Consider the following 19,404-nt stretch of genomic DNA (forward strand, 5'->3'; position numbering starts at 1 on the left):
TTCTCCATCTATGAGGACTGAGAGTTTTGCGGGGTATAGTAGACTGGGCTGACATCTGTGTTCTCTTAGGTTCTTTATGATATCCGTCTAGGCCCTTCTGGCTTTCATAGTCTCTGTTGAAAAGTCAGATGTGATTCTAATGGGTTTCCCATTATATGTTACTTGGCCTTTTTTCCTTGCAGCTTTCAGTATTTTTTCTTTGTTCTGTATAATTATTGTTTTGATTATTATGTGGCAGGAGGATTTTCTTTTCCGGTCAAATTTGTTTTGTGTTCTGTAGGCCTCATGTATTCTAATTGGCCTCTCCTTTAGCTTGGGGAAATTTTCTTCAATGATTTTGTTGAAAATATTTTCTGGGCCTTGGAGAAGGGATTTTTCTTTTTCCTCTATACCTATTATTCTTAGGTTTTGTCTTTTCATATTGTCTTGCATTTCTTGGACGGTCTGTGTCAGGAATTTTTCAGATTTAACATTTTCTTTGACAGATACATCTATTTCTTCCATTGTATCTTCTACACCTGAGATTCTTTCTTCCATCTCTTGTAGTCTGTTGGTTATGCTTACCTCTGTAGTTCCTGTTTTCTTCCTTAGATTCTTCCTTTCCATTATTTCTTCCATTTGTGTTTTTTTTTAATTTTTCCAATTCTATCTTCAGGTCTTGAGTTGTTTTGTTTACTTCCTTCACCTGTCTGATTGTACTTTCCTTTTTTTCTTTTAGTTCCTTCAGCTCTGTTTCTTTTATTTCATTCAGTGCTTTAAGCATTTCCTTTCTAAAGGCCATAAACTGTTTGGCTGCAGCTTCCTCTATTTCTTTACGGATGGCAATATTCTCTTTGAGTTTATCTTCCTCTATGTCTTTACGTATCTTATTGGTTTCCTATGTTATCATCTTCATGAGCAAAGTTGTTAGGTCATCTTCTTGGGTTTCAGCTATGCTGGGGTGTCCAGGGCTACTTGCCCCTGGGTAACTGGGTTCTGGAGATGCCATATTGCTCTGTCTTTTGTTGCTTGAGCTTTTATGCTGGCCTCTACCCATTGTGCTATCTTAGGTGTTTGGGGTTATTTTCTGGTGGTTCCTGGGGATCCTGTGGTGGAGAGAATCCCCTTTGCAGAAAGCTGGTTTTTCCAGAAGGATGTCTTCTCAGCTTTTTGGGTATAGTCCCTGGATGGCTGGTGTTTTATCAGGAGTTGCTCACCTCAGGGATATAGACCTGAGTGGTAACTGTGGTCTTTGTTAGTCGAGAGGGTTCTCCTCTTACCCAGGGAAGTCTTGTGGGCAGCTGCCCTGTTTCTGGTTTTCTTGTTGTAAATTTAATGATCAGCTGCTGTGACCCAGTTGGACATCAGGCGCAGCAACTGTTTGTGCCTGTGTATGGAGCACAGCTGAGTGATGGCGCCTTGGCCCCACTAGTCTGCTAGACTTTTTCTAGGGAAGGATTGGGTGATTTATGTCAGTACAGTTTCCTTCCTTCCCTATGGATTCTCTGGAGACACGGACTCCCAGTGTCTTTTTTTGCCCTGGTGCAATCTGCTCAGTGTCCGCCAGCTGGCTGGCCGCAGAAACTGCCTGTGCCTGGAGCACAGCTGAGTGCTGGCGGCTCAGTCTCTGCCAGCTGTCTGGTGCGCAGAAACTGCCTGTGTCTGCCTTTGCAGCCTTTGGGAGCCTGGGTGCCTCCCTATGCTGGGTACTTTTCCGGGGACCTTTTCAGGCTGGGGGTGTTGGCTGAGTGCTCTGAGATCAGACCAGCCATTTCCCTCCCTGTGTGTTTGCATCGGACAGTGAAACTCATTCGCTGGTGCCCTGGTGCCCACAGTTCTATCTCAGGTGGCGAGTCAGGCGCTCAGGCAGGCAGGGCTCTGTGCCGGAACCTGGGTCCCTGGCTCTGGCTCCAGGCTGGCTCTTGGGGTACCCGTGGAATCCGAGTCTTTTCCAGGGGATGTCTGGGTGACCTAAGGCTGGTCCCTGTTATTTCCTGTACTCTGGGGTTATCTCTCGACTGAAAATTCCAGTCTCTGATAGTGTGGTGCGCACAGTTCAGTCTGGGACTATGACCAGAGACACTGGCTTGTGGCTCTGGGCTGGGGCTGGGGCTGGTGGTCGGCAGCTAAGCATCTGGCGGAACCGGGATCTCTTCCTTGGTTTAGCTGTGTGAGTTAAAAGCTGATTGAATCCCCCACCGTGGGGTATCCTCTCACCTGGGAAACACAATGACTGTGTTTTATGGCCATGAGTTCTGATTACTGGTCACTGTGCTGATCCTGCTGCTGCTGCTCAGAATGAGAGTCCTCCCGGCGCCGCCATCTTGCCCCTCCCCTAGATGTACATATTTTAGTAGGTTTATCCTATATTATATGTCTATATGAGTGAGTATATACCGTGTGTGTCTTTCTGCTTCTGGGACAGCTCACTCAGAATGATCCTTTCTAGTTCCTACCATTTACCTGCAAATTTCATGATTTCCTTATTTTTCATTGCTGAGTAATATTCCATTGTGTAGACTTACCACATTTTCTGTATCCATCCTTCAGTTGAACAACATCTGGGTTGTTTCCAGCTCCTGGCTATTACAAATAAAGCTGCTACAAACATGGTTGAGAAAATGTTCTTTTTGTGTACTTTAGCCTCTTTTGGATATATGCCCAGTAGTGGTATGGCTGGATCTTGAGGAAGCGCTATTCCTAGTTGTCTGAGAAAGCACCAGATTGCTTTCGAAAGTGGTTGTACAAGTTTACATTTCCACCAGCAGTGAAGGAGGGTTCCCCTTCCTCTACAACCCATCCAGCATGTATTGTCACTTGAGTTTTTGATCTTGGCCATTCTCATGGGTGTAAGGTGAAATCTTAGGGTTGTTTTGATTTGCATTGCCCTGATGACTAATGAGGTTGAGAATTTCTTTAAGTGTTTCTCTGCCATTCTATATTCCTCTACAGAGAATTCTCTGTTTAGCTCTGTTCCCCATTTTTAATTGGATTACTTGGTTTGTTACTTTTCAGCTTCTTTAGTTCTTTATATATACTGGATATTAGCCCTCTGTCAGATAAAGGGTTGGTGAAGATTCTTTCTCAATCTGTAAGAATTCATTTTGTTTTGATGACAGTGTCCCTTTTCTTTACAGAAGCTTTTTAGTTTTATGAAGTCCCATTTATTGCTTGTTGCTCTTAGAATCTGTTGTGTTCAGGAAGTTGTCTCCTATACCAATGAGTTCTGAGAAATAAAAGAAACAGGATTGTTCAAACAAACAGCTGAAGGAATTGAAGGAAAAACAGAAAAATACAGCCAGACAGGTGAAAGAAATCAACAAAATGGATCAAGAGCTGAAGATAGAATTGGAAAAATTAAGGTAAACACAAATGGAGAAAATTGTGGAGAGAAAGAGCTTAGGGAAGAAAACAGGAACTACAGAGGTAAGCATAACCAATAGACTACAAGAGATGGAAGAAAGAATCTCAGGTGTACAAGATACAATGGAAGAAATCAAAGTATCTGTCAAAGAAAATGTTAAATCTGAAAAGTTCCTCACAGAGACCATCCAAGAAATTCAAGACTGGAGTAGCCATTCTAATATTGATAAAATAGACTTTCAACGAAAATTAATAAAAAGATTTGGGAAGGACACTTCATACTCATCAAGGGAAAATTCCACCAGGAAGACTTCACAATCCCGAACATCTATGCCCCAATTATAAGGGCACCAACATTTTTAAAAGAAACATTGATAAAACTTAAAGCACACATTTATCCCCACACATTAATAGTGGGAGCATCAACACCCCATTCTCAACAAAGTACAGGTCAACAAACCAAAAATTAGACAAGGAAATAATGTCTCTAACAGAGGTCATGAATTAAATGGACATAACAGACATTTACAGAACCTTACACCCAAACACAAAAGAATTTACTTTCTTCTCAGCACTTCAAGGAACCTTCTCCAAAATAGACCATAGGGTTGGTCACAAAGCGAGTCTCAACAGATACAAGAAGATTGAAATAATCCCTTGAATTCTATCTGATCACCATGGACTAAAGCTATATCTCAACAACAACATAAAAAGCAAAAAGCCTACACACACACATGGAAACTGAATAACTTGCTACTAAATGACAGCTGGGTAAGGGCAGAAATAAAAAAAAGAAATTAAAGTCTTCCTAAAATTCAATGAAGTTGAAGGTACAACATACCCAAACTTGTGGGATATAAAAAAGCAGTGCTAAGAGGAAAGTTCATAGCACTTAGTGCCTTCAAGAAGAAATTCGAGACAGCTCATTCAAGCAAATTAATGGCTCACCTAAAAACCCTAGATAAAGGAAGTAGCACACAAACCAAAGAGGAGTAGATGGCTGGAAATAATCAAACTCAGGGCTAAAATCAATCAATTAGAAACATATAAAACAATTCAAAGAATCAAAGAAACCAAGAGCTGGTTCTTTGAGAAAATCAACAGATAGACAAAACCTTAGCCAAGCTAACTAAAAGGCAGAGAGACACCACCCAAATCAACAAAATCAGAAATGAAAAGGGGGACATAACTACAGACACTGAGGAAATCCAAACAATCATTAGGACTTACTTCCAAAGTCTATATGCCACAAAATTTGAAAATATAAATGAAATGGTTAATTTTCTTCATCAGTTTGACTTACCAAAGCTGAATCAAGACCAGGTAAATCAATTAAATAATCCTATATCCCTAAGGAAATTGAAGCCGTCATTGAAATTTTCCCATCGAAAAAGAGCCCAGGACCAGTTGGTTTCAGCACAGAATTCTACCAGACCTTCAAAGAAGAGCTAACTCCAGTTCTCTTCAAACTCTCCCACAAAATATAATCAGAAGGAACACTACCAAACTCATTCTATGAAGCCACAGTCACCTTGGTGCCTAAACCTCACAAAGACCCAACAAAGAAAGAGAATTTCAGGCCAATTTCCCTCATGAACATTGATGCAAAAATACTCAACAAAATACTTGCAAACCAAATACAAGAACACATCAAAGATATCATCCATCCACTATGACCAAGTAGGCTTCATCCTAGGTATGCAGGCGTGGTTCAATGTACGGAAATCCATCAATGTGATCCACCATATTAACAAACTGAAAGAAAATCCACATGATAGTTTCCTTAGATGCTGAAAAAGCATTTGACAAAACTCAACATCCTTTCGTGTTTAAATTATTGGAGAGATCAGGGATACAAGGCATATATCTAAACATAGTAAAGGCAATATTCAGGAAGCCTATAGCCAACAGCAAGCTCTTCTGTTTTATCTCTACTTTTTCTTCCTTATTATTTACCAAATTTTCTCTTTTCCTGGTTCTTCATTCTCATTTTACTATGTATGTATATATGGTTTTTAAAAGACTATGTTTAAAATATGCATTTTATATTTTCACAACTAGCAGCTAGCTTAATGGTGTTTCTTGCTATTTACATCTAACTTTCTATTTCTAAGGTCTTATAATATTGCTCCCTAATCTGCTTAGTATATCTGACACATCACAGTTTAGATACTGTGTTTTTACCCCTTCTAAATATTTTGGTATGGCACATAAATATTTCATGGGCATCCTTATTCACATTGTCTAGAATCAAATTGAAAAATTTTACTCTCAAACTTGTTTAATCAGGGCTCTGAGTCAGACACGTGTGGTACCATTTTTCGTGATGTATAAAGGAAAAGGAGGACAATGGTCATCAAATTCTAGTATGTCTCAACATTCCACAGTAAAGCTCTGAGTGTGTAAGACAAACTGCAGAACTTAAAGAAAACAAAAAAAAATCATTCTATCAGGTACCACCAACCTATACTTTTAGGACTCACAGTGTGTACCCTATGGCTTTCCTGTTGGCCCTAGCTGAACCAACTACCTTCTGAGGGGTTTTTACTTAGTAAGTAAATCGTTTTAAAGTTTACTTTCTAGCAAGTTTCTATGTTTCTTGTCTAAGAAACATCTTTTGAGAACTACTACTCACAGTGCTTCATAACTAGTGAGCAGTAACATTCCCATAGACTTGGGTACCCACTTCAAGCCACAAACCTAAAATTTGAGTTTGAGATATTGAATAATATCTCCAGTCGTTGGTATACACACTTAAAGTTGGCACTCTCTTTAGATAAAGAGAGGATATATCTTTCTTCCTGGAGAAACTAAGACTATGTATAGGTCACATATTTCAGCCAGAGTCTATTTTTCAGTAAACCAAAGTCAAATTTATCACGCTAGAGCAATGCAGTGTGTCAAAGTCTTGTCAGTGTGATTATCTGGGTAGACATCAAGTGTGTTCACTCTTTTCTGGAGGTACTGAGCTTAATATTACTTGGGCAGAAAATGATCTCATTTCTATCCCTGCACCCCTCCCTCCCTTCTTCCCAATAACTGTGTGTATGTGTATGTATGTGTGTATGTGTGCGTGCATTCGTGAGTGCATGAATGTAGAGATCAGAAATGAATTTGTTCCTTAATCAGTCTCCACCTTATTGTTTTTTTTTTTTTTTAATTTTTTGAAACATGGTCTGCCACTGAACTTAAATTTGGCTAGAGTGGCTGGCTAACAAGTCCTAGAGATCTCATCTCTATGCCCATCAGTTTGGAATTACAGGCATGTGCCACATCACCACCATACCTGGCATTTTGCATGAGTGCTGGGGATCACGCCAGGTATGTGATGACTGGGCCATCACAACAGCCTAGTCTGATTTTTTTTAAAAAATATATGTCTAGCATTTAAATTCATTTTCTGCTTAATGCACTTACTAGAAAGGCAGGAAGGGCACTTGAGCTGCTTTCTCAGCTTTTCATTTAAGGCCCCCAGGACAAGCCATAAAAAAAAGACTAGAGCATCTCTTCCTTTCAGAGGCATGCACAGTCATACCTAGAGGACTTGAGGGTTGTGGGAGGTTAACACATCCCTGTGATCTATGTAGTTAAAGCAGTTCCTGGTCCAGGAATGCTCAGAGGTGGAGATATAAAGTCTCTCTTCAGCACACCCCAGAAACTGCAGATAATAACATACCACTAGATAAGTGCTTAGAATTGCATTCAGAATGGAATACAAAGGTAAAATGACACACAAATAAGCAAGTGCTAGTCTTACTCTCCAGAGCTTGTACAGCATTAATTTTTAAATGATCAAAATGATGTCTCACCCAAAGAAAAAAAAATCATGACTAATTTTTGTAAGAATCTAAACAGTCTCCTGGCTAATCACTCTCCTTGGAGGCTACTTATGCAAACTCACCTATCTGCTTGAATGGGGAACAAAAGTGCAGGATGTGAGAGGGGGGTGGGTGGAGTAAAGAAGGAAGAAAAATATTCATTAGCAGTTCAGAGATACAATCTGTCTGTGTGTTTCACAATATACAGACAGATTTTTGTGGATGGATATTCTTGTAAGAGGTAGCACAGGTATACTACAGAGCTATGAGAATTTTGTGTGAAGGAGATGAAAATACTCATTTATGGTGACTGAGGGTTATTCTTTCTCATATTTAACCAGATGCTCCAGGCCTCAGAAATATAGCACAACCAGCAATTACCCAACACTGTTCCAAAGAGAAAACATCAGTACCCCTATCAGGGGAAAACAGGAGAGTCAACGAAGTAGTCAGAGTGTCCCGGCTTAAATACAGTAACCATACACTTTCCTGATTCTGACCATATTCATTGTTCCTTGCATCTTGGAATATACCCTCCTTCTACTCTCTTCCTTCTAATTTTTATACTTGAATCTATGCAATGCCAAGCTGAAGTAGTTCTTTCTTTCAAAAGACTGACTTGATTTCCCCTCATTGGAATATTTAACTAGATCTTAAAAGATGATTTCTCTAATAGATAAGCTGTGTCCCTCATTATTTTCCAATTTTTGTTTTATATGTATGTTTATAAAATAGTGTATATGCACATATATAAAAACAACATTATTAAACAATAATAGCTTATTATACCCTTTTTATAGCAACTGGTAATTTCTATTTTATTTACCTTTCTATTAATTTGATCATTCTATGAACCACATGTAAGTAGAATCATGTATTTTTCTTTTTGGCCTGGTTTGTTTGGTTTAGTATAACACTTTCAAAGTTCATTTATGCAGAAGTCATGCATCAGAATCTATTGCTTTTTAAGACTAATGTATATAATTGTATGTATATACCATATTTTATTTACCAAAGTATTAAAGAATGGTTTTGTTTCCATTTTTGCCTAATATAAAATTTTGCTAGGAAAAATGGTGTTTGAGTGCCTGCTTTTATTTAATTTGATTAATATTCAGAGTGAGATTTCTAGATCATGTGGTACTTCTATGTTTATGTTCCTCATTTTTATTTCAAATTAAACAAACAAACAAGTGCCCAAACAATAATGTAAGAACCAGTTATCAAAAGATCCTAGTCAAACACTACAACTGTATCATCCCACAATTCAATCTAATCAACCCAATCCAACTTCTTCTACTCTGAGCTACACACCAATTCCAGGGTGAATTCCCTCAAAGTATACTGTTTACTTCATTGGGTCTTTAACAGAATTACTGTACCTACACACTTATGCCTTTTCCCTTTTTCTTTTTGTGTTTTGAATAATCTAGCATTTTCAGTATAGGGTTCTCTTTCTGGTATCAACACTTGATGGTCTGTGACATCTTCCTCTTCATAAATGCAGCTCTTTCTATACAGTGAGGAGAATGTTTTTATCTTTTCTCTACTTTTTGCTCTATAGCATCTTTCTTGGCTATCCCAGAATAGTCAAACTGTTAGCATTTGGAGTTCCTTGTTTGCTTAGTGTATAGCTCTGCTATGCTTAAGATAGTGTAGAATTACTTCAGTTCCTGTTCTTGGAATGTGACCATAAATGATGCAAGCCACTTCTGGGGTAAAGGCATAAAACATTTCATGTATTTTATGTGTTTATTCACTAGCTGAACGGCACTAGAGATACCTTAAAGTTGCAAAGTACAGGCTCTAAACCACGAAGTTACAACTTGGAGGACAGTGGACTGAAAGAAGTATAGGAACAAAAATATTCACACAATATGTTGTGGGAGAAAGAAATCAACTTATTTTATGAAGTCATCAACATGACTTATTTTAACATGTTTGCTCTTTCAGTTTGTCAACTCCTGAAGGAAAACCGAACTTTCCTATGAGCTATTCTTCATGGTTCCCACCACTGTGTCTCAGTGTATATGCTCACCCATTGACTAGCCAATATCTCTGTTCCCCACCCCGCTCCACTGCTTTCTTGGTCACTTGTCATAAGAGAAGTCAGGTAAGACTATCCTAACTCTCTGGTGGAAGGGTATTATTTCCATGCTTAATAATACATTTGGGCTTGTAAGCCCCACTGTAATTTTTTTCCTACCAGGTTCAGCAAAACTAAATATTATCTCCAGTAGCTTGTCATGTCATCTTCAGGTTTAAAATAAGTATACATTAAGTTGACTTTATGCTGCCTGGTTTTCCTTATTTCACAATGACTGGGGTGCATAATTACTGCTTTTAGTCACTCTTATGTCAGAAGTCATTAGAAACTTGGGAGTGGGAATTCTGAATTATTTATTTTGAATCTTCAACAGTGCCCAACATACTTACTCTCTTACAGGCTGAAACACTTGGCTGATGACGAATTTAATGAGAAAGACAGCAGGAGGTAGGCCAAAAGACCCCATCTCTTCCAGCTTGCCAATGCATCAATGCAAATTCATGATGTACAGACAGGTTAAATTACTATTAACCTTTCCATTCTAAGACAAATTATTTCCTAAACTCTTGCCTAGAAACCAGCATGAATCATTCTGTCAAATTGTTAAGACATAATTGTGTACATAGTTATCAATTGCATAGTTTCATGACTTTTGGTAAATACAGACAAAATCTTTAGAACCATAATATAAAACAATTCCTCCAAATCCAGAAAAACTTTGTTTAAGAAAACCAACATTTCTTTATCACTGACATTCCTGTTGGCTTTGGCATACCCTGATCTTGTTTTTATCACTTCGTGTTTTTGACTATTTTCAAGGTTTGCATAAATAAAACTCACATAGAATGTGCTGCTTTCATCTACAATCACTCATTCAACTTTATGATGATGAGATTTACCCAATTAGTGTATATTTCATTTCTTTCCCATTTCATTTCTTTTCTATTGCATTTCATTTTCTTTCTATTGCTGAGTAGCTGTCCACTGTGTATTTATCTCCTTGGTGGAAATTCTCATTGTTTCTATACTTCTACTAGGCTGCCTTTATGAATAGGGCTATAACTAAACTGTTACTAAACCCCAAACAAATGTCTCTGTAGTGAATGGCTTCATACCCCAAATTATTGATACTCTAACCAAGGACCATTCATGGAGATAACCTAGAACCTCTGCACAGATGTAGGGGTTGCTATATACTCCAGGTTGACTTGGAACTCACAGTATTGCCCAGGCTCATCTCAAACTTGTGATCTTGCTATATCAACCTTCTGAGCACTCAGATTATAGACATACACTGCCACATGCCACCAGCCAGATATGTGCCTGCTCTGATATTTCACCAAATATAAGGCATTGTCTTTTAGGAGATGAATATGAACCAGCATTCTTGCTAATCTCAAAAGGATATTATGAGCATGGAGTTTAGGGAGCTGGTAGATTGCAGGTATAATTGATATGGGAGAAAATTCAGGAAGAATTCTTTTCATCCTAGGAACTGGAAATAATTTTGAAGTTCCTATTCATGTTGTGTAACTCAGCTGCTTGGTAGTTGCTGAAAATATTATTCTTTCTTTAAATAAAGCATGAGAATGAAGGTTTCACTCATTGTAGGCATATCAATATAATGATCGACAAAGGAGAAATAGCCAGTAACTATGACAGGTAAGAGAGAGAGAGAGAGAGAGAGAGAGAGAGAGAGAGAGAGAGAGAGAGAGAGAGAGAGAGGAGAGAGAGAGAGAATAGGACATGCATTCTTTTTTAGTTTTTTCTTCACAATTTATTCATTATATATTCCGATTAAAACCCCATCCCTCAATTCTGCCAGTCCAACTCTCCTTCCCTCTTTCCCTCATCCCCTTTCCCTAGTCCACTGTAGGGGGTAATTCTCCACTATTGCCATCTGCCCATAGCTTGTTATGTCTCATCTGCTTTGATCCTCTTCCTCCATGGCTTGGCAAAGCTGTATCATTGGGGACGAGTGATCAGACAGCAGTTAACTGACTTCATGATAGAGGCAGCTCCTGATCCCATCCCTGAGAGATCCACATGGAGACTGAGCTGCCAATCGGTTACATATGAATAGAGAAGTCTAGGTCCTCTTCATGTATGGTCCTCTGTTAGCGCACCAGTCTCCGCAGGACACCCTAGGCTCAGACATTTTAGTTTTGTTTGTCTACTTGTGGGGCTCCTGTCCTCTCCATGTCCCTCTAATCCCACCCCTCTCTTTCTCCATAAGATTCCTTGTGCTCTGTCCAAAGTTTGGCTCTTAGTATCAGTTACCTGCTTTGATCTCCTGTTGGGTGATTCCTTTCAGAGAGCCCTCTGTAGTAGACTCCAATCCTGTTTCCTCTCTTCTACCACTTCTGGTGTCTATCCTGTTTGAAATCCTGAATGAGATTTAAGCATCTTCCCTAAGGTCCTCCTTAGTGTGTAGCTTCTTTAGGTCTATAGATGGCTGTCCTATATTATATGGCTAATATCCACTTATTAGTGAGTGTATACCACGACTGTCATTCTGTTTCTGGGTTACCACAGTCAGGAAGATCTTTTCTAGTTCCATGCATTTGCCAGAAAATTTCATGATTTCCTTGTTTTTAATTGCTGAGTAGTACTCCACTGTGTAAATGTACCACACTTTCTGTATCCATTCCTCTGTTAAGGGACATCTAAGTTGTTTCCAGAATCTGGTTATTATGAATAGAGCTGCTACAAACATGGTTGAACAAATGTCCTTATTGAATGGTGGGACATCATTTAGGTATATGCCTAGGAATGGTATTGTTGAAACTTGAGATAACACTATTCCTAATTTTCTGAGGAAAAGCCATTTTTTTTCTCCATATGTACTTTGGGGTCCACTACAAAGTTAAGCTGGCTCACTGAACAGTACTTTCACTACAGCATCTTTCCTGCTGTCTATGTTTTCTCTGCTGGCCTCACTATTGAAAATGTGCTACTGTCACATATAAATGATGTCGCTCGCTAAGTATGCTCAATAGCATTTTCTTTTCACTCTGTTTTGCTTTAGTGAAAAAAAAATCATAAGCCTTTGTGATTACTCCAAGGCTTGTAACGTGATATGAGTGGCAGATCCATAACCTCTGGGCACTCAGGCAAGTAAGTTGTCTATAAGCTTTGCTGTGCAGACAGAGCAAATAAAAATACATGGGGAATCAAATTCTAAGTTAGCAAAGCTGTCTTTTCATGATGTTTATGGAATAGAGAACAATGAAAATTATTTATGTTTTTCTATTTGATGACTATAAAACATAAGCTTACATCTTTTGTTAGTCTTTGCACAGGCCTTCAGTTTCCCCACATTCAACCTTTAGCATTTGCTTCCACAGTCTTTCAACATAGTTAGAAACAGGAGTTAAAATGTCTAAATACCTTGGACTGGGGATAAAGCTCAGTATCACTCATTAGGCCCTAGATTTGATTCCCAGCATTGGAAAAACAAAACACAATAGCCTAGAAGTTTCTGATGCTCAAAGTAAAATGAAAGTCAAAATAACTCTTACAAAGGAAAGTTACAATATTTTCATTCTTACAATGCTAGGAGTTGTCAATGATTTTATTTTCCCTAATGAAGCAATAACTCAAGAATTGGTCCTTTTCTGTCAGAAGACAAATATTACAAAATAGAACCATCATTTATCTAAGAGCTATGCTTTGAGCAGAAGCATATGTGTATGTGCTTGTAAGAAAAAGGGAATTTTCTCAGCCAGGAGAAAATGAGCTGTAATAGAATTATTACTAAGTGGTTTATTATAAAATCTCAGTACTGGAAAAGAACATTAAAGGTCATATGGTCAATTGTTCTGTCTACGAATTTACTCATTCAAAGCAGAAGTTTCAAGATAACACGTTTTACAAGCTGCTAAACACTATCATTTCCTAGTATGATCCTTCTTCCATAAATGCTCTATGACACGTGTATTTTTCAAATTGATTGTCTTTAGAATCTCATGACATTGAGAAAAATTGTATGCATCCTGTACTGGGTTGTAATATTTTTAAGAAAATGATGTGGTGTTCCCTTGTCCCAAGGAGAATGACTGGCTAACATTCTTGTTAGGTTTTGCTGCTATTTTGTATTTGCTGCTGGCTGTGGAAAGATAACACTGCTCCAACTGTCCTGCAATTGATTGCAACACCTTACATGCACCACACTGCCCTGCCCATACCCTTGTGTATTTCTCACAACCATACTTCATAGACAGAAGATCTGTGCCACTCAACCCATTTTCCCTGATATTTTTAAGGCCTTGATACTTAGGAACTGTTGGCATAAGCATATTCATTGGTATTTATACTTATCATGAATATAAGGATCACAAAATAGTTTCAGTCACTGCTTACCTTAAAATATTAAATCCTGGGTGCATTGGTAATACTCTGATGCTCTCAGATTTATTTAGTTTTCACCTGACAAGAGGTACTTTGTTTGCTACAGCATAAAATGTCCTAGTCAAAGTGGCATTCTCTGGGCAATGGGGCATTAGAAATTATGACATGAGCTAATAAAGTGTTTGTGCCTTGAAGACAACCTTCTGTTCAACTCTTTTCCTTTTTGCATGTGCATGACCATTTGATGAGTGTGTGCATGTGTGTGTGTGTGTGTGTGTGTGTGTGTGTGTGTGTGTGTGTGTTTGCTTCTGTGTGGGCACATGTGTGGAGGTGCATGTGCACCAATTTTCACATGCATTCAGAAGCCCAAGTTTGATGTTGGGTGTCTTCCCCATTTGCTCTCCACTTTATATTTTGAGGCAATGAGTTTTACTTGAACCCAGAACTTGACTATTTGGATACTCTGTGTAGTTCCCTTGCTACAAGGATGACCTATTTCTGTTTCCTGAGATTTAGAACCAGAGATGGGCCATTCTACCCACCTTACATTTTCATGAATACTAGAGGAACAAACTATAGTCTTCACAGTTGTGTGGCATGGCAAGGTCATCTGCTCAGTTACTGGTTTTTTCTTCCTGACAACTCTCAAAAGATCCCTTTGCAAGATATAGGTGGCACACCAACATCAACAGTCATATATGTGATGCCGTTTCAGAACATTCAAACCCAGTTGCGCCAGATGACTGAAGTTGCATAAAGTAATACCGGAAAGAAAATACCACAGATATATTTTTTTTCCTCTGTAATCTTGCTCCCTAGAAAAACCTTGATCAAAGACAATTTTTATTCTATTCTGTCTTAAATACTACTAATTCTATTTCTCTTAAAATAAATACATTTTAAACAAACAGTTTGCACTTTTGTATTTTATTATCTGTTCTTATATGCCCACATTCCCCATCTCCATCAACGTTGATTAGAATGAAAATATTTTGGAAATAAAATGGAAAGTACATGGGGTGAATTTTCAAAAATTAAAAAAAGGGCTTTGGCAAATAGTGTCAACATTCTGTGATCAAGATAGAGAACATTTCCATCATCTTAGACGGTTCTTTCAGGCCTTTTTGTAGATATGTTTTCATTTCTTTTGAGTAAATAGTAGCAATAGAATTGTTGAACTAAAGGATAATAATATTTGCTTAAAACTTACCAGAGATATAAGATGTAGTAAATTTGAAGGCAGCACAGCAGACAGCTTTATAGCAAATTCCTCTGACAAATACACAATGGTTTTTTGCTTGCTATTTCAAGTCTTTTCCACCCTCTTTTGGGATACACCCATAATTCCCCAACAAGGTTTGGGAGCCAGCACTCATCTTTTGTGATATACTATCTTCAAAATTTTCCTTCTGAGGCATTTCTATTCAGCAGTAGATATAGTAGTTTGTTCCCAAATTTTATATTCCTCTATAAATATTTCACTTGTTTTAGTAGATAATTCAATTACTAGTTAGTAATTATTCACATTAAAATTCTCTGTCCAGATTATGATATGACTCCCTTTTCTTACCTCAATCTAATTATCAAACCTTGTTTTTCTATTGTGCCACAGATGATACTCTGAAATCAAACAAAACAAAACAAAGCAAGTAACATAACAACAACAAAAAGTATGTGCTGAAATATCTGTCCCTTTTGGTTTCGACTTTTGGTAGTTAAACTAAGCTGACATATTTTATTTGAATAAAATATTAGGTTTCACTACTTCTCCATTTGCTTTATCCCTAGGTATCCGCAATTATCTCCATTTGAAATCAAAGCAAACTCCTAATATAAATATATTTATATTATTATTATTTAAATATTTCAGTAGGCACGTCTCATTTTGGTTTAGAGAAGCAGAGCACTATAGGGTCTATCCACCCAAATATATAAGTACAATTTAGAGAAATTTAACTACAAATTAATAATTTTTGCTAAACCTCCAGAATACTGAGGTAATATGACAACCAAATAACTGTAAGTTTGAGATAACTCAAGTTTATTTAGGGAGTTATAACACATGAACATTTGCAAATTTGGGGCAGATACTGCTGCATTCCGTGTAAATTGTAAATGCTTTTAGTGATTTGGAAAAAAAATCCAGAAGGTATTGTGTTTTTGTGAAATTTTTTTCTATAAACCTCAGTAAGAATTTATCGGGAACACAGGGTTTCAGGTTCTAGCTCATAGCCCTACCTGTCTTTCCAAGGAGGGCTCCCAGGTCCCACCATCCAGCCTATGGCCCATGGTCCTACCAGCCTTCCTGAGGAGACGTACCAGACTGGACCCAAGGATTATCTAGGTTAAACCCTCCACCCCAAACCCCTGCCTGGGGGTTAAAGTGTGACAGAACCAGCAGAGAGTTTCTGGCTATTCCCTGAGTTCAAGCCTTCAGTCCACAGCATTATCTGACTCCCCAGAGACCCAGAATCACCCAGCCTCCAGCCCACAGCTCTAAAAACTTTCTTGAGGAAGCCTACAGGGTCCTAGGGGCACTTGATTGTAACCTCTATCCCACAGCGCTACCAGCATTTTGTGAAAGGCTGCTGAACCCCTGGAATATCCAACCTCTGGCCTAGGGTTCTACTCATCCATGGAGTCTGGAAGGCATCAGAAACACACAGCCAACACCAATGACAATGATATACCTAAACATAGTAAAGGCAATAAATAGCCAACATCAAACTCAATGGAGAGAAACTTATATCAATCCCATTGAAATCGGGGACAAGACAAGGCTGTCCACTCTCTCCATATCTCTTCAACATAGTACTTGAAGTCCTAGCTAAAGCAATAAGACAACTAAATGAGATCAAGGGGATACAAATTGGAAAGGAAGAGGTCCAAGTGTCACTATTTGCACATGATATGATAGTATACATGAGCGACTCCAAAAATTCAACCAGAGAATTCCTCCAGCTGATAAACACCTTCAGCAAAGTGGCAGGATACAAAATCAACTCAAAAAATCAGAAGCCCTCCTGTATACTAAAGACAAAAGGGCCGAGAAAGAAATCAGGGAAATAACACCCTTCACAATAGCCACTAACAACATACAGTACCTTGGGGTGACTCTAACCAAGCAAGTAAAAGACCTGTTTGAAAAAAAAAAAACTTTAAGTCTCTGAAAGAAATTGAAGAAGATATTGAAATTGAAGAAAGAAATTGAAGAAGATATCAGAAGATGGAAAGATTTCCCATGCTCATGGATTGGTAGGATTAACATTGTGAAAATGGCCATCCTGCCAAAAGCAATCTACAAATTTAACACAGTTCCCATCAAAATACCAACTTAATTCTTTACAGAACTTGAAAGATTCTCAGCTTCATATGGAGAAACAAAAAACCCAGAATTTCCAAAACAGTCCTGTACAACAACAGATCATGTGGAGGTATCTCCATCCCTGATCTCAAGCTGTAACTACAGGGCAACAGTAATAAAAACTGCATGGTATTGGCTAAAGGCAAATGTAAGAAAACAACCAACAAAAGCTAGGGACATATGGCACCACCAGAACTAAGCTATGCTAATACAACAAGCCCTGGATATCTTAACACAGCTGAAACACAAGAAAATGACCTTAAATCTATTCTCATGAAAAAGACAGAGTCCATTAAACAAGAAATGAATAAGTCCCCTAACAAAATCTAGGAAACTACAACCATATATGTGAAATAAATAAATAAAATGGTTCAAGACCTGAAAATGGAAATAAATACAATAAAGGGAACTCAAATTGAGGGAATCCTGCAGATGAAAAACTTAGGGAAAAGAACAGGGGCTACAGATGTAAACATCACCAACAGAATACAAGAGATGAAGTAGAGAATCTCAGGCACAGAAGATGCAGCGGAAGAAATCAATACATTGGTCAAAGAAGCCTAAACTGTAAAAAGTTCCTGATACAAAATATCTGAAAAACCAGGAACAACATGAAAAGACAAAACCTAACAATAATAGGAATAGAAGAAAGAGAAGGTTCCAGGCTCCAAGAACCAATTTATTTATGTTGTGTTTTTTTTTTTTTTGATTCTTTCACTTTATATGCTGATTGTAGTCCCTCCTGCATCTTCTTCTGGTCCCACCTTCCTTCCCTCTTCCCTACTATTCCCTTCTCTTAGTCCACTGAAAGGGGTAGTTCACCTCCCCTGCCAGCTGACCCTAGCTTATCAAGTCTCGTCAGATCTGCCTGGATCCTCTTCTTCTGTGGCCTGGCAAGGCTGCATCACCAGGAACAATTGATCAAAGAGCACGCAATCAAGTTCATGAAAGGCACAGTCCCTGCTCCTCTTACTCAGAGACCCATATGGAGACTGAGCAGCCTATGGGTTATGTCAGAGCAGTGGATCTAGGTCCTCTCCATGCATGGTCCTTGGTTGGTTCATCAGTCTCTGCAAAGGCCCCTGGGCTCAGATCTCAAATCTCATTCAGAATGGCAAACAGGATAGACCCCAGAAGTGGTGGAAGAGAGGAAACGTGGCAGAATGTTACCATAGAGGTCCTCTGAAAGGCTCCACCCAACAGGGGATCGAAGAAGATGCTGAGACTCACACCTAAACTTTGGGCAGAGAGTAGCGATCTTATGGAAGAAAGGCAGGTTAGAAGGACCCAGAGGGAATAGGAGCTCCACAAGGAGACCATAAGTATTTTCAAAATAACCATAGAAAAAATTTTCCCCAACCTAAAAAAAGAGATGCCTATAAACATACAAGAAGCTTAGAGAACACCAAATAGATAAATATATTGGATCAGAAAAAAATTGTCTTATCACATAATAATTAAAATACTGAATGAACAGGACAAATAAAAAATATTAAAACCTGAAAGAGAAAAGTGTCAAGTAGCATAGTCTCATCACAAACTATTAAAGCCAGAGAACCTGGACAAATGTCTTATAGACTCTAAGAGACCACAGATGTCAGCCTAGACTATGATGCCCAGCAAAACTTTCAATCATCATAGATGAAGAAAACAATATATTTTATGACAAAACCAAATGTAAACAATATATATGCGCACAAATCTGGCCCTACAGAAAGATACTAGAAGAAAAACACCAACCCAAAGAAGTTAACTACATCAAAGAAAACACAAGAAATAAATACCTCCACTGCAGCAAAACAAAAAGAAGGAACTCACACACATACACACACAGTACTACCACCACCATCAAAATAAAAGGGAACTAACAATCGTTGCTCATTAATATCTCTCAAAATCAACGAATTCAATTGCCAATTTAAAGACACAGGGTAACTATAGGCATAGATTTCTTTCACCCAATCTAATTTATTTAGGGTTCTTAAACAACTTTACCTCCATTCTAACACTCTGACGTCAGGTAGAAGATTAGTAGATAAAAGGGCTGTAGACCATTTGTTTACTTTCTGCTGATTAGGATCAATGGGTCTTTAGGAGATTTCCAAACTCAGTCATCAGAATACCAGCAGTCCAGTCCAAAGGCCAACATCAAGTAGAAACACGAATTAGCACAAGTTAGCAAAAACAACAAGATTCATTTGGATTGCCCTGAAAAGTTATCTGGAACTGGGAAGGCAAGTGTAGAAGCACAAACATCAGCACAGCGATTTGTATCAAAAAGTGATCCCTCACTGTGCATGGACTATTATATATCTCCTCTCCCCAGAGTTTACCACAGATGTTCTCAACTGGCCAAAGTCATGCTCCTTGCATGAAAGAGCTCACAGCAAAACATCATGTGACCTCTCACTGGCTCAGCCTCCAGCAAAACATCATATGACAAAACTCATTCTTCAAAGAAACCAGAAACTTCCACTGCAGCT

The sequence above is a fragment of the Meriones unguiculatus genome (genome assembly GCF_030254825.1).
Source record: "Meriones unguiculatus strain TT.TT164.6M chromosome X unlocalized genomic scaffold, Bangor_MerUng_6.1 ChrX_unordered_Scaffold_31, whole genome shotgun sequence".
Classification (NCBI taxonomy): domain Eukaryota; kingdom Metazoa; phylum Chordata; class Mammalia; order Rodentia; family Muridae; genus Meriones; species Meriones unguiculatus.